Source organism: Orbicella faveolata, unplaced genomic scaffold, assembly GCF_042242905.1.
Source record: "Orbicella faveolata isolate gen_17 unplaced genomic scaffold, um_ofav_v1 contig_48, whole genome shotgun sequence".
NCBI lineage: Eukaryota > Metazoa > Cnidaria > Anthozoa > Scleractinia > Merulinidae > Orbicella > Orbicella faveolata.
This window is the reverse complement of record NW_028301578.1, coordinates 7,768,547-7,785,274: the sequence shown is the minus strand read 5'-3', so window position 1 is coordinate 7,785,274 and position 16,728 is coordinate 7,768,547. Positions and strand designations below refer to the sequence as shown.

The window sequence follows — 16,728 nt, the reverse complement described above, 5'->3', positions numbered from 1 at the left end:
TGCAGTTTTTGTATTTGTTTTTACACCCAGTCCTCTCGAACTTATTACATGTAATAAGCAATGTTTAAATAGTGTTTTACTATCATATCTGTTAAAATTTTGGGTCTTAGTCTTGAATTATAAATGCCCAAACAGATGTGGTTTTTTCTTTTTTTTGCTTTTTTTGTGGCCTTATTTGTGATTTTCTTAAATTTCCTGCGGTGAAATCTTCCAAATTTTCACAGCGCATCGCACCCTGCGGGATACGAATTTTAAACACGAAAAAAGTATAGTTTGTAAAGGCCGTTTTTTCCGATTTTTCCAAATTTATGTCTTTTACCGCTGCAAAAAACTCCTCATAAATTTCCCTGAAAAACGAGCTTCCACTAACGTCAAACATTTACTAACAGTCTGCCAAATTTTACTGAATTTCAGCGAAAAAAAACGCGAGAAACGGCTAGTTTTGTTTTGATTGCTTTTTGGCTAGTTTTGCCATTTAGAGAGAGGACAGATTTTATTCGGTTTAGTTAAAAACATAATATATAAATTTACGCCAGCCTAAAAGCGTAGCTCCTGGGCCGGGTTATTCAAAGCCCGATTAAGCTCACCCAGGAAAAGATACAATTTTGATTAGAGTTTTGTAACTTTGCGGTGAGGTTTTCTCTATTTTGTTTAGCCTTCTGGTTTGAGTTTTAATAATCACCATATACACAAAACAAAAGAGCAAAAAAACATTTGTATAGAAGAAAAAGTTAATATATAGATTTAGCAAAGCCTAAAAGCGGAGCTCGTCAGTTATTAATTTTTTGCGATGTTGTTGCTAATGAAAATAATCCAACATGTACATGTATGTGAGGTAAACTGCGAACGATTTTATAGTTTCAGCCCGAAATAGGATTACATCAGCAGACTGAGGTGTAAGATGGTGTGATGATGAAAATACCGCCATGATTTCAAGGATATCAGGGGAGCCACCAAAAACGTTGATCACATAACAGAACTGTCTTCTGTGCTTTTTGGTCACAAGACATCGTTATTAATCATTATATTCTTTCTTAGTTAACATGGGGACTCCCGCACAAAAGATGTTTACACATTTTTTGTTGTTGTGGGGTATGACTGAAATGCAGTGGTTACAAAATACGCAGTCCCCAAATCTCTACCAAATGAAATCTCACAAAAAATACCAAAATAGTATACACATGTAAAAAGTTAAAAAGTTTTGTTTTCTAACTTGATCCCCAAAGATCGTTAGCCATCTTCATTTTCGTATGGAGTCTCCTCCTGCTGAAAGAGTTTGCACCATATCTCAAAGTATAAGTATAAGCAAAATCCCTCTGGCATGAACGATAAATATGATATTTTGTTACTGATCATGAATACTTGCATAGGCTTCGGATAATAATTTTATTATTCAATTCCAAGGTGATTTGTTCTTTTTCTCGACTGAGATTGTGGACTACATATTCTAAAGTCCATCCCATATAATTTATTAATTTTGCTATTAATAAATTATACCAAGAATTATAAGTAAGCTATGAGTATGTTATATTATGTATTTGTATTTTGTCTGCACTGCACAACCAAACGCACTCAAAGATTTTGAGGCATAGGTACATTTGCCAGAAAAAGCCAGCATATCCAAGATATGTTTTGATTGACACATCAATTAAAGATAATTTACAGCAACATGGATAAACAATACATCAATATCCTACATGCACCCAAGCTGGACATGGGGTTATAAGGCAATCATTTAAACAACAGATTGAAATAATTTATAAATTAGAGAACACTATTTGAACAACACTAGGGAACAAATTAGCCTTATTGGACGTTGCGAATGGCAAGGCTGTCGGTAGAATGTTACAAATTTCTCAACTCTTTCTTTCTACGAAAATACTAATCCTGCAACTTTGCTTAAGACCCAGTTCTCCATTTCGTGTTGGCAAAATATTAATTTATGCCATGCCCAATGCAGGTTATCACAAAATTGATTTAAGAGCAACATAAACCAAGAACAATAAATATCATTTTCAAGCCAAAAAAGCAATTATTTAACTAAACCATAACATGGTGAGTAAATTACCTCTAAGAAAAACTGATTAACTTAACAGACACTTTAAATAATTAGTTAATACATGTATCATAGGCGTTTCTTAAATATCTAATACAGTGTATCTGTCACAATGTTGCAGCTATGATATTACTACACACAATTATTCTCCTTCTCTTCTAAAGTCCATCCCAGGCCATTTGGTTCTGCAACCTCCTGTCCAGCCGTAGCCCATAGCATGCGCTAGTGTTCCTAGGTTATTTAAACTTACGTCCATAACGCGCGATTTGGCTTGGTCAAGTGATGTCCGCGCCCTTGCACCTAACAATAAAAATTACGAAAACTATCTCAAAGCTATTTCTAAAAGTTACGCCGATACATATTATTGCTAATTGTTGATAGCAATCGGCAAGTAATCTTTGAACCTGTAAATAGACGAAATGCAAACTTACCGCTAATAAATACGAGCAGTTTGGGGACAGTGTCAGAGCTTTTCATAAGTTTTATTGCAATCGAATCCGACAGAATGTCGAGTATTTAAGGTTGGAGCCCTGATGCAGTCCAAGAATGTTTAGCTATGCTCCACATTCCGGTCGATTTTGTTTCTTTATTCAAATAACCTACTTCCAGTACTCCCTTAAATACATGTACCAGGCTATTGTGTTAAAGGTTAGAGTCGTTATGTAACACAAGGACGGTGAACTGTGCTGATCGACATTTTTCTTATTTCAAGTACTCTACTTATTCCAGTACTTCTTTACGTGCCCGGCTAATACACATAAAAGTTGGTGAAGGTGTATCAACTTACTTTCAAGCATCTTGCAACACCTGAACTTTTTGATGCTCGACAATTGCTCTCCAGCTCCTCGGTACAATCCAACCAATAGGAAGCCATCCCTTCTGCACTGCCGCAGGTTTTCCTGTCCAGCATCCTGGTCATAGCAGTCTGGGTACGAGTATGGATGAAGAGAAGGCTTGCAGCAGGCTGCCCATTGGATACTCTTTAGTTCGTCACTAGACCCCCGATGGAACCCTCGAAGAAAGAATCCAGGCGAGCATGTGGCCCAGCCTTCACTACAATGAAAAAATCGACTATGACCGATAAGATCTTTTCACTGGAAGACAGAACGCTCCTATGCTTAGTTCAGTTATCTCATGTCCTTTGTCAACCGTAAAAAAGGAACATAAAGGACTTAAGTTTTATGGATTTATCGCACAGATAGAATAGATGATGATGCTTTCATTATCAACCGATGGCACAATTAAGACTGATGATAATGTGATTACGTCAATTACGGTAGAAGAGGGTTTTTTTATTAGTTTGTTTTTTTATAGAAACACTCCTCCACCAGCGCGTCCTCACTTTTTCCGGCATCATCTTTAAATAAAGGATGTTGTTGCTGTTGCCGTTTTGTTGTCGTGGCAAAAATGCTTGCATGTCATCAAGCATCTGAACCGACTCGAGTGAATAATCGCACAAAGGTGCAACCCATCTAACATCACGGTACCGAAAGGACCTGTATAACGTTACCTGCTGAAGCTTAGCTGCCAGTCTGCTGAGTGGCAAGTGTAAGGCCAGTTTTGATGCATGTTCGGCGGCTGGCAGCATTTTCCTTTTGAAATGTCTTTCAAGTTGTCGCTGGTACCCGTCAATCCGAAGCCTTTAAGGTACAAGAATTGTTCTCCTGTAGGGCACTCAGCGTATCCTGTCTTTCCAATACTGTCTCCAAAATTGGAGGACAAGAAAAATTCTTGGGATGCCGTGTAGGGCAATAAAAGTAGAGCAAAGGCGAGTAGGTTGATTAATCTCATGGTCGGAAAGATTACCTAGCACAATGAGTAACGGACATTAATGTTGTTGTCTAAATCCTTTAGTAGCCTCACTCTTACAAATCCTAACTCTAACCGGTTTTTTGCATGAATGCTGGCCAAGTATTGGTGTTAGCCGAGAATGCCGGGACGGGACGGGCCTTCGAGTAAGTAAAAGAAGTTTTCCAATACCATCGACCTATCGAAACCAACAGGTGTTGACATGATCGAAAGGACAATCATAAAACTAATATTTCCTTTCCTTCTTTGATTTGGAGATAAAGGGTTTGGCTTTTTGAGGCCCTTCACGTCGTGACCTGCCAGTACATTAATTTGTCATATCATTTTGACAGGAATATGTCACTTAGTTCTAGAGAGTTAAAATTTTCTGACGCTTCTACCAGACCACTTTTATAGACTTCAAGCGCAAAATCAATTCTTTGTTGTAATTATCAGATGTTATAGTTCTAAGAATTTGGCGAGGTTTATCATCACAATATCCTTAGTTCAATGATCGCCTTTAACGTAATCCTTCGTTCACTTGACACTTGATGGCTGTTCAGAATAAATTAAGGACTTACTGAAGGAAGATAATCTCATCGTTTTCAGATAATTAGCTACTGAATCTTGAGACTGTCATGTCTCACGTAATGTTAAATGGACACCACTTGACGCATTTGGCACTTAAGTAGATTGTACGTACAACAACGACAACAACAAAAACAGAAAACAAAAGCCAAGTCCCTTGCTTAATCTATAGCTAGTTAATATTTGAATTATGGAGCTTGGAGTGAGATACTTCTAGGTTATTCATAAAACGTCGTTCGCTCAATACTTATTGACCTATATCAATGCACTCACTGTTAATCTTCTATCCACTTGTGATGAAAGACGTGTCTTATCAATCACTTAATCTGTTCCTTGCCAAGTTTATATGGGCACTGATCTTCGTCTCTTTACTATTGTTCTTCGTGTTCAGTTTTGGGGGCGGGTCTGGCAGTAAAAGCTACCACACCACCCGCTGCCACAGCACGCCTCATGTACCCTGTCATGTTTCATTCAATTCCTCATCACTTTGGTTATTCTCCTTCTTTAACAGAAGGTCCAGTTAAATACTTTCATTTAAAATGCCGCATACTAGGGTCTTATCTTTCAATTAAGAGTCTCCTTTCTCGGCCTATATGTATTAATATACAATACCATATAAGACTACACTTACTGGTCCGACAGGTTACATTCGAACCGTACACACGAGGGTTCTTGTTCGACGATAGATTTAACGTGTTGATTAACCGAGGATAAGTCGATGTTACGACTTTGGGACGATGATGTTGATATTTTTTTTGGTATTGAAAATGATTTTGACGGCTGGAAGTTAGCGTACGTGGGTCGGACAAGAAAGCTAATAAAAATTTTACTTTTGGCTTGTGAAAGTTTCTTTGAAATAGCGTATATGATCTCAGATGTTCCGAAGAAATTGCTAGATGGAACGAAAATAATCATACTTTGGCTTCATCCTGATCATTTTACGAAGGCCTAAATGATGTTAAACTAATTCGCCGAGCAAACTTTAACTTTGAATTTATCTGCGCCCGTCAGCGAAGTGTTTTCAGTACGTCACTAGCGTAGCAATCTAATTATTCTGAAATTAAAACTGACTATGTGGTAATGAACAGCGGAGGAATGGTCGCCAACTGCAAACGCTTACTCCGTTCACGAGATTTATGGACGCATCCAATATTTACAATAAATTCAAACTCAAAAAATCGTTGATTTGGAGTTCCCTGAAAGGGTACTGAACGACAACTTGCAGTGTTGTTTTAAAAACAGTAGTAAAGTGATCTTGTTACCCAGTGAAAAAAATCTTTCTGTTTGATTCAAGCCAAGCAGTGTCCCCTCATTGACTAATCAGCTTTAACAACGTGGGAAACGAAACGGTACGCTTAATGGTAATGTAGGTCGGTCGCCTTAAACTCTACGACTCATATAGGTTGGATTTTGTCCGTTCCGTCACTGCGAAAGGCTACATTTTTCCGTTTCGTAACAGTTTCGAATGAGATTTAGAAATTTTACTGGATGGTTGAATTCTCGAGAAGACTAAAAGAAGGACATTCACCGTTACGCGACTGAAAAAAAAAAGAGCTGATGCGCGCTTGCATCGCTGCTAAAGACAAATCAGTCCGCACTCGAACTCACAAAGGTTTAGTCTCCTCCGCAGCCGTTGTTAGGGTCGTCACGCAACGCTTTTCCCCCACTAACGGCTGCTTAAACCCGAACCCCATTTGTTTCCGCGGATTAGCCAATCACAACATCCCTCACATATTCCTGAGGCGGTCGCGCCAAGACTAATTATCCAATCACAACTCGTGTTCTATCGGCTGCTGATAGTGAAACCAACATGGCGTCGCTCGAAGAAGCCTTTATTTTGGTGTCTTCCACGTTCAAAATCCCCACGTTGAATTATCATCAGAAGTTGGCAATTGAAAAAATAGTTTCAAATAGGAGAGGTGTTTTTTGTGAACCTGGCTACCGGCTTTAGCAAATCTCCTATTTATCAAGCTCTTCCACTTGTGTTGTCGTAGTGGTTGATAATTTATTATTGTTCCCGCGATTTGCGATGGAACGCCATAAGCCGACGCCTTTCCAACGGACTGATAAGCCGGTGATAAAGTTTTGTTCACATTTTTACTCGGATACTTAAAGGACACTTTGATTTGACTCGTATCACGAGAGCCATGGCCAGAAATCGGCGTGGATGTCAACATTGGAAGGGGAGAACTTCCGTTCAGTTGTGCATTTGGAAAAGCGCGTAAGACCAGACCAAAGGGATGACTTTGAATCGGTGATAAGCAGGAACCCAGCGGCGTTCTGTCAGCAGAAATTGGTGTTCCCAACGCATCCGAATCTTCGTGGATGGCAGAAGAAGTACAAGTGGTATCGGCAAATCGCAGCGATTTGGATGCTTTTCCTCGAGGTGATGAAGTTGATGTATTTTTGGCACCTCTGTCGGCATTCTCATCTGGATGTAGTAGGCGTTTTGCCCTGAGATTTTCTCTTGCCTGGAAGACTTCTTCGATTTCTTTCTTTAGCTCCTTCAACTTATCCGATGCCCGATTAAATTTTATCAAACGTTGGTAGCATTTGTCTCTACAGACGAACTGTGCGCTGTTTTCTGAGTGGCGACTCACGTCTACCGATAGCGAGGATCGGATGACTTCAGCAATGTCGAGTAAACTCTTACCGAAAATGAAGATTTTGTTATTCTTGAGGGAAGCCGACGAACAAATGAAGCACCTAGAACTACTTTCGACTATTTTCTTCTGAGTTAGATCCATAGGAAATCTCTGGGATGTCTCGCAACATCTCGCTAAGGAGGCGATGAATTTACGCGGGGAAACTGACGTCATTGACAAACTATTGATACGTGATTGGTTTCAGAGCTAACAATAGGCAACGCGTGATTGGTGCATTCTGTAATTTTCACGTGAACTGTAAACAAAGGGAAAAAAATGGGGTTCGGGTTTAAGCAGCCTTTAGTGGGGGAGAAGCGTTGCGTGACGACCCTAATAACGGCTGCGGAGGAGACTAACCAAGGTGAGAGCTTTAAGTTTGTAATAATTAACAATCAGTCACAAAAGTGGGTGGCGCGGTGGCCTCATGGTTATAATAGTGCGCTCAATTCGGGATCGACGGTCCGGGTTCGAGCCCTGGCCTGGAACAATGTGTTCTGTTCCTGTGCAAGGCACTACTCTCACAGTGCCTCTCTCCACCCAGGTGTATGAATGGGTACTGGCGAATTTAATGCTGGGGGTAACCCTGCGATGAACTAGCATCCCATCCAGGGAGGAGTAGAAATACCCCAAGTCGCTTTATACTACAAAAGCAGGGATAAGATTCGTCCTGATGGGCCACTTGGCTCGTATGAAGACTTAACATTACCTATAATCTCTACTTTGACCGCTATTAAGCTGGACAATTGTTTTGGTTACTACAGCATTTGAAATAGTGACCCCCAGATTAAAAGTTTATTTTAGTTAGGAAGATCATGAATAACTCTTCAAAGGTAAATAGTTTGTGTGCACGATCGAGGAAAGCACGGCAAACAAGAAATAACAACGAAGTTTTCCCGTGAAATACTACTATAAAGCGAACTTTGAACAAGATACCAGGAACATGGAAGAAGTTCCCAAATATTAGGGGTCTTCTGGATTAGAGCACAATTAAGGAGAGAACCAACATTCCAAAAGTTAAACGCCGGACCTATGGCCCGTTTCTCGAAAGCCTCGAAAACTTTTCGGGCCTGCAATTTAAAGCCATTTTTGATTTATCAGTATCTAAAAACAGAGAGGTGTATACACCAAAGACTTCTTGTATAATGGGAACCTCTGTTCATAAACAGTTCTGTAATCATAAGCTTGGATATTTTGCTTTGGCTTTCCGGGTGCGAAAACGTTTCGGGACCCTCGAGGAACGGGTACCTGCTCGATCATCCAGCGGGTTCCGTACTGGATTTAGTCTTTACCTAGAAACAGCGAAGTTTACTATTTGCGGGAAGCTTAACAGAGTGCCTGAGTCTAGAGTGGCAGAAAAGATCTCAAAGCAGGACTTTCTCTTAATGGAGTTGATAAACTTATCAATACGATTCTGACAGTGAAAAAAAATTAAATTGAAATTGCTCAAATGATGCTATCTTTCAAAGGATCTTCAAAATTATAGAACATTTAAATTAGAGTTTGGTTGAGAAGAAAAAGGAGACGACTGATAATTCCTAGCTTGACTCCACTGTAAGTAAATAAATCAACCCTAGCTGGTTTTCTTTATCCTTTTCGAATTGAAATTTGGACATCTTGAATTCACACGACGGAGGAAAACTGGAGACTCCAAGAAAACCCTTGGAGTAAGTCAAGATCCAACAACAAACTCAACTCACATATGGCACCGGGCCAGAATCGAGCCCGGCCTACACTTGTGAGAGGTGAGTACTCTCGCCTCTACACCATCCCTGACTCACACTGAATAAAGCAAAGGGGCGCGTGGTAAGTTAATCAATGAAGCTGGCGTAAGTGACTGCACAAGTCTTCATTTAATCGACTTACATTGAGATCGAGTACATTTCTCATTCTAGCTAACACTCAAACAGCTTGCTTTCAACTCAACACCATCAGTCCTAGTCTTACTCTTCCTTTTCTTCAATAGGAAGTGGCTTCATCTCTTTACTGTTGTCGATGGGTTTAACCTTGGGTGCCGGGGGATGGATACGAGGAAACACCGTAGGCTCAGGTTTTGCTTCATCTTGGTCGTCAAAGTTCTTGACAGGAGGAATTTCCGTCTCCTTGCTGTTGTCGATAATCTTGACCTTGGGTGTCGGAGGAAATATGCGTGGAAACCCTGAGAACTTTTCCGCTTGGTCGGCTTGGGCAGTCAAATTCGCCATTTCGTCTTCCTCTTCCATTCCCTCGATGGGTCGTGATGGATACCAATATGACTTTATTTCATTTTCTGTGGTGTCCTCAAACTGGCCCTCCATAGTGAATGCATATAAATCTTTATTTATCAGCTGATCGATGTACAATTGTGCGTATGGGTATCTTTGCTTCATAGCATGCCATTGCCAAGGGTGCATGTTCTGCTCCACCTGGTCTTTCAGGTCTTCGTAGAATGGTTTGTGGGCACTTCCAAAGCTGTGCTCCACCTCATTACGATCACCAGAGCCACGATGATCCTGATGGAAATTGGTTGTAGCTCCATCGTAACCACCTCCCCATTTCATGTAGCCTTCCAGTTTAACAGAGAATGTAGGAACGATGGTAGCTGTGTAGGGAATGGTCACTGTCTGGGGCTTTTTGAATGCATGCCATTTAGCAAAAGTTTTTGGTGGAAGTGCTTTCTTTTCAACAATCTTTAGAATGTGCCAGTCGTTAGTGACAGTGGTCTCTTCTTCATCCCCACCCCATCCGTAGCTAAAACTTGTTTTCGCGGAAAACCCCACCCCGCCTGTCGCAGTTGGTGGCTCGTATTCCATGCCAGCTTCCATTCCGAAATAGGAATCCCAACTGCTTCGCTGGACGTTTTTTAGGGTGTTTGCAACTCGAATATCAACGTGCACTTCAGATGAATAACCTGGGTTACTCTTTCTGTTTGTGACGACCTTGCTGTAGCTTTTGTCGGGGGAATTCATCAGCTGTTTTTCCTGATCCAAGGTAATAGGGGGCTTGATTGACTTTCCAAATTTTACATATTTCATTGTGAAGGCAAAGTTTTCGTAGGCGATCTTCAAGCGAACGTCCTACTTGGGTCCACCTTTAAGCTCGCAGCGATCTTCTCTGTATGTCGACTCCCAGGTGTCGCCTTTCTTGCGAAAATCTTCACCAACTCTTTTAGCCCAGCACCCACTTGACCATGCATACCCCATATAGCTAGCCAGCGTTCCGATGTAATTCATGGTGGTATCCATAACACGCTGTTTCAGTTGGTATAGTGTTGCGAGTTGGGGGATTTCTAGAAAAAAGAAAGGCATCAGTCATTCTTCTTGCGTCATTTCATTCATGTAATGACGACTGCAGACGGAACTAACGGTTTGCCCACTAACTTCCGTTAAATATATACAGTTACTCCACAAGATCCAAATCTTTCTCATTGCAAAATATTAACTGATCTCTGTACTTAAACTGTAACTCGTCTTATATCAAATTAAACTAAGAATTGCAACTGGAGCAGAACTTTGGATTTATGTTTCCAGCTTTGATGAGGAAATATTTACTACTTGAAACCTTTCCTCATCTCAGTCGATACCAAAAGTTTCCAAGGCAAATCACTACATTTGGAACCTCTTGTAAGCGACCACCTCTCTTAAGCGACTGCGACCACTTTTAGAGTTAAAAGTTGGAAATTTTCTTTTGTTTTAAACCTCCCGTAATCGACCACTTCACAGCTAATAGAGCGGAAATTGAACAATAGGGTGGTGTAACATTATCGTATTCCTAAATAGTACAAAAGACGCAAATTTCTCAATGGGAAGTACCATATTTTTCTCGAAATTGACTTCTTATATAAATAAAACATTTAAAACATGGGGCAAGTCTCTATTGCTACCATCTGCGAAAGAGGCAAAATTTTGACCAAATATAGTCTAAGGTCTCCTAAGCGACTACTTCCTTGACATTTTGGGTGGTCGCTTACGGGAGGTTCGACTGTATGCGATTTGCTCGCCTGCTTTTCTTGCCTGCTAGAAGACACTCTAAAGTTAGTACGCTAATCAGAAGATTAACTGCCGCTATCGTAACATTTGAGCAGGGATCTAGATTCGTCATTGTATAGGGGAGTTACTCTTCTTCTAGAAGACTATAACCCATTTCAGAGCAGACTGCCTAATTCTCATCATGTGAAAACGCTCTAAACTACTTTCACGTAAGTTTAGACTGGAATAATCACTGGACTCACCCTTCTCCATTTTACAACATTTAAACTTTTTAATGCTTGACAATTGGCCGCCTGATGTTTGTTTATGGAAACCAGTGATAAAGCTTCCCTCTTTTCTACACTCGCTGAGGCCAGCTTTGTTAAAAGTGTTGCTTACATCCTCGTCATAACAATCTCTCCACCTATAGCGATGATGTGATGATTTACAGCATATGCCCCAATCAATACTGCCGACGCTGCTACTGTCTCCGCGGGCCAGCCCTCTGAGATAAAAACCCTGCTGGCATGTGCTTGTTCCAGTCCTAAAGAGCATTTTGCGAAATAAGCATTGTGATTATAAACTGAATCATTGAATAATGCAATGCGAGAGTTTTCATTGGCTTAGCCATCAAGGGTTATGAGCCATTAAACCATGCTCCACGAATATAGTAACGGTGCGCGTGATTTTCTGGGGCGTTTTTAAATTTAATTTTAGTTTAATTTTCTATATTTTGGGAGCGTTTTAATAAAATAATTATTCCACTCGCGCTTGTTGGATATGAGATGCCATGCTGAGATGTTGAGGCTATCTACCATTTTACTTCCAACGCATGGTCGTGAAATATCTGTTAATTATCATCATCCTCCTCCTCCTCATCAACATCATCATCATTATCATCGTCACCGTCATCATTATCAGTATCATCGTCAGCATAATCACATATTTCAATGACAATCAATAATGTTAACAAAGATTCCTATAACAAATACAAAACACAACAACAATAACAACAAAAGCCTGGCAATAGGACGGCGAAAACAGAGCAGCAAGAGTAATAAAATAAAGTTAATTGAAGACTTCAATACAATGGGAAAATGCAATTTAAAAAGAATGAATGGGGAATGCAATTTAAAAAGAAGGGGCATTTATAAGAACACTTGGCTTGCAGGTAATTATGTTTTGCATGGAGTACTCTCGATTGAATGTACTAAAACTGAAACCAGGCCAATTACCTACCAATTAGACCGCTCAGCCAATCTCAAACCAAAACCAAAACCAAAACCAATGTAACTGCCTGATTACTTTCGACTCTCAATTAACATTAACATTAACATTTATTATTTGTATTGCGCCTTTTCTATAAAATATTCAAAAGCGCATCACAACAGTAATTAATAACTAAAATTTTACAAATCTTTCCATCAAAATCATAAAAAAAAATTTACATTAAATGGGTAAAAGATAATTACAAATAAAGATATAGATATGCTGAGATAACTGAAATGATTCCTTAAATAAAAATGTCTTAATTAAAGTCTTAAAAGATTCTAAATTCGTTGCTTCGCGCGCGGACCTTGGCAGCTTATTCCATAGGAAAGGAGCAGCTACCTGGAAAGCTCTGTCTTCCAATGATTTCTTGGCTTTCACACTTGGTCTTTCCAACAAACGACCATTGTCGTTGCGCCTCAAATGATAGGACGAAGGCTGTTGAATACTAATTAAATCTGAAAGGTACTTAGGTGATAGGCCATGCAAAATTTTAAAAGTTATCAAGAGTATCTTATAATGTATACTGGCGCGCACTGGTAACCAATGTAATTCTGCGAGTAGAGGTGTTATATGACAGAACTTGTGCGCACGATATATAAGTCTTGCACTCGCATTCATAACACGTTGCAATTTCATAGTCTGATATTCCGGGATTCCATACAGAAGGCTATTACAATAATCCAATCTACTACTAATAAAAGCATGAACTAATTTCTCAGTATTGCCGCCGTATTGTAAAAGTGCAATAAAAATGGGTATCACTGCGCCCTTTTTGGGCAATATTTAGGACCGTTTTAGTAACTCTTTAACCCCCTAAGGTTACCCTAGTTATCAGGAATTAATAATAATTTCTGAAAAATGTATATTTCGCTGTCGAGCTTATCTTGAAAGAAATAATGTTGTTTATGTGCGCGCGCTCGGGCGCGCGCTGATGACGCGAAAATCGAACGCAGCGAGGATGCAAAAAGCAATTTTGTGGAATCACCTAAATCAGATGACCGATTCATTTATTTCCAAACATCAATTTTGATCTGTTGGTCTCGCCAGGAATTACACAGACTGTTGAAGAGGTCCATCTTGTAAAAAAAATCCATTTTTTATTAAAAGAACGCTACCTTTATCACGTGATCGCAAGGCAGTTTTTTCATCTTGGCTTCATAATGCAGGGTTTTTTTTTTGTTTTGTGATGTTTTATTTTTTTAGAAGGTCTATTACCTTCCGCAAACCGCCAAATTTTGTACCTTCGAAATCGCAGACCGCTTTTATTCTCTCCTAAAAACCGAAAACGTGCGTCATCATAAATGATCTTTAGCTTAATAATCGTATTTCTCTGCACAAACACCACAAGACTTACTCTAGCCCTAAAGTCAATCTTTGTTAAAGGAGAAGCTTCAAGCAAGACAAAGTTACCGCTCAGTCTTCTGAGCTCAGTAATTCTGTTTGAATGACCGCCACAAAAACACGCAAAAACGTACCGTAAACCGCGAGCCAAATTTATGATTTCCTCCAACTGCGCAATAATTTCTTGACTGTAAACCGCCAGATAAATGTGAATGTACCCGCCAAACGGCACTCAAAACTGACTTAAGTTGTGAAACCGCCACAGTATAATTGACCCTCTTTATAGCGAATCACCTACAAAGGGCAAGATAAACTTTGCGGTGGATCTAAAGTGCGAAGAGGGAAAACAATATGTTTCTCACCCATCCATTTTTGCGGCCCAGTCCGGCATCTGGCATTGGGTAGGCGTGTTCCAGAAAGCTTGATCTCGCGCGCAGCATTTGGCTTTCTTTATTCCGTTTAAGTTGTCCGTGCCATCCCGTTCAAAGCCGACCACGTAGTAATATCCGTCAGACCTTTCACACCTCATTTCTCCCTTTTTGTTAAAGTTATTACTCCAGTCTTGCATAAAACATGGGCGTGCAGCAACTGGGCAGGAGAGAAAACACGTATGTCGTTAAGGCCACGTCTACAGTACGTCGGATTGAATTTGAAAATGGCGTTTTCACTTTAAAAACGCATCAAATGTTTCTGTCCACACTACGCCGGAGAAATTTGAAAACGCACCAACACCGGCCGTTTCCAATTTGTGTTTGAGAAAGACTTGACCAGGGAAATGACATGATCGATTATCGTGGTATCTTCAAAGCTACAGCTCTCGACCGCACCTCGAGTAGCTTTTGGGCTTTCTCAATGCCCTCCATGCTGTCTTCCCACGTGCATTCTTAACAGCTCGATGATAAAACCTAAAATCGACTGTTAAATTAACATATGAAAAGCAGCCAGTGCTTTTACCACCTCCTGAAGTCAAGTAAAATCATTCCAATCTAAGGAATTTAATCGGATGCGTCACATTTATGATCAGTTCCGGTAGAAACTGATTAGTTTTACATACTTGCATGTACCGATGATTATCTTAAGCTTCCGCGGAGATGTTTTAGATGGTACAACCGTTGACTTTGGCCTTTACGAAACATGTTCAAAGACCCCTGGAGAATCCCTGCCTAAAACAATCTTTAAAGTTAAAATTACGTACGATAAGATTTTTGCACATTGTAAGTCGCACGCTACAAAACTTGCATGTTGCACCATCTAGACTTTCTCTAAGGATAACGAATATCGCTGATGCCCTTGTTAACAGATTAGCGATGTTACCCTGACGGTTGACCGGTACCTGCTTTTAGCCCTGGTTGTGGTGAGTCCTGACCTAGTTCAAGAAAATCTATACGAAACAGAATGACCCAGCCCGAGCACATTCCAACCTCCAACTTTAAATCTTTAGTAAAAGGCATAAATTCATCACACAGGGTCCAAAGTAGTTCAGCTTGATCTTACAAAACGCTTCTTGAAGGTGTAGCCCCGTTAAATTGATTCTTTCTTTTCTTGCTACATATATGAATTCAATTTCAACTGTTTTCTGCTCGACAAATCTTATTCCCCTCAACCATCTGTTTCGTGACTGTTTGTAGGATATTCGAAGGCAATTTAAGTAGGTTAAACACCCCTCCCTTGATAAGATATGATGGAGTTGTTCAAGCAAGTTAAATTTCACTTTAGAACCCCATACACTCTTTATTAGTCAAACCACCCCACTCCCTGACGAAACGACGCCGTTTCTTGAACTTTTCGAATTCTCACATCATATTCCAATTTCCTAACATAATATTGTACCTGAACATAAATGACCAATCTATGATATTTCATGCACTTACCTGAAAAGGACGAACATAAGCTACACACCAAGAATGTCAGCCAAACTGGACTATTTGGCCACATCATAAGCAGGAATGTACGATATGCTGTAATGTAGAAAGTAAACAGTTTCGTTTCACGTCAAGAGTTCAATGGTGACGGCTGGGATGACTTAAAGGAGCTCAGCCAAGGTATTTTGAGTTGTTTTGGCCACATAAAAAATTAACTTTAAACTTAAGTAAACCTGAAAATAATAGTTTACTAACATAGAAAAACACTTAAGAGATATTACTAAACCATAAAGGAACAAGGATGATCAAGGATGGAGAAGATATAACACGGATTGGAAACGACAAACTTAAAAAAAAAATATGCTAGGCTTTTCAAGATGCGCAAGCCGTGAGGTAGCTCAATATCAAACAGAGCATTCAAGGCATCCATCCTCGAGGAAATAATAGAAAACCTGTCAAACTAAAATATGTTTGTGCCACATGGTAAAGTAAATTCCCTCTCTCGAGAAGATTTTAAAAAGGAGACCTTCTGGAACAGGCAGCTATCTAAGAAGTGCTGAATCTATGCTTAATAAAACTTGAAATGGTTGCAACGTTTTTTAAATCATGAATTTATAAATAGTTTAAGAAATATCAGTTTAAAACAATTTCAAAACTGGAAACTACTCAATTGCGCGAAATTTTATTTATTTTATCTTCAATTACACGCCACTGTACGGTCAAGATGTCAAGACACGCGCTTCGACGGTAGTTGGATTTGACAATTCAAGGCTCGAAAATACCTTATGTGTTAAAAAAAGCATTTTATTTTTTTCGTAAAGGGCCAGTCTAAAGCGGGTTACCCGTACTAAAAGATTGTGAAAAGTCGGATCATTGTCGAAACAGCCAATCCGACGAACAAGCTAGTGAACAAAAGATTGACACTTTTTAGAACTTATTAATTTTCTCGATGTTAGTCTTGGCCTTTGATATGAAAGCCATATAGTGTCAGGTTTACTGTAAACCTTCAACAAGCGTTCAGTATAAGGAAATATGATATATTCGTCACCCAAAATTGTTCATCGATGTAATTACTTTCCCTTGTCTCTAATTAAATAATCCTTGGAGTTGTAGTTGATAATTACGCCAAATGTCTCAATGATTATTTTACACTTATTTATTTTATTCGTTACCGCTCAAAGTCTGATTCCGTGACAAGCAAGGTGTTTTCAGGTGTACTTTTCGTTTTCTTT

General features: G+C 39.6%; 1 pseudogene; it reads right to left on the bottom strand.

The window, feature by feature from the left end:
- Positions 1 to 8,908: 8,908 nt before the first annotated feature.
- Positions 8,909 to 15,569, bottom strand: LOC149096327 (uncharacterized; annotated as a pseudogene).
- Positions 15,570 to 16,728: the final 1,159 nt, after the last annotated feature.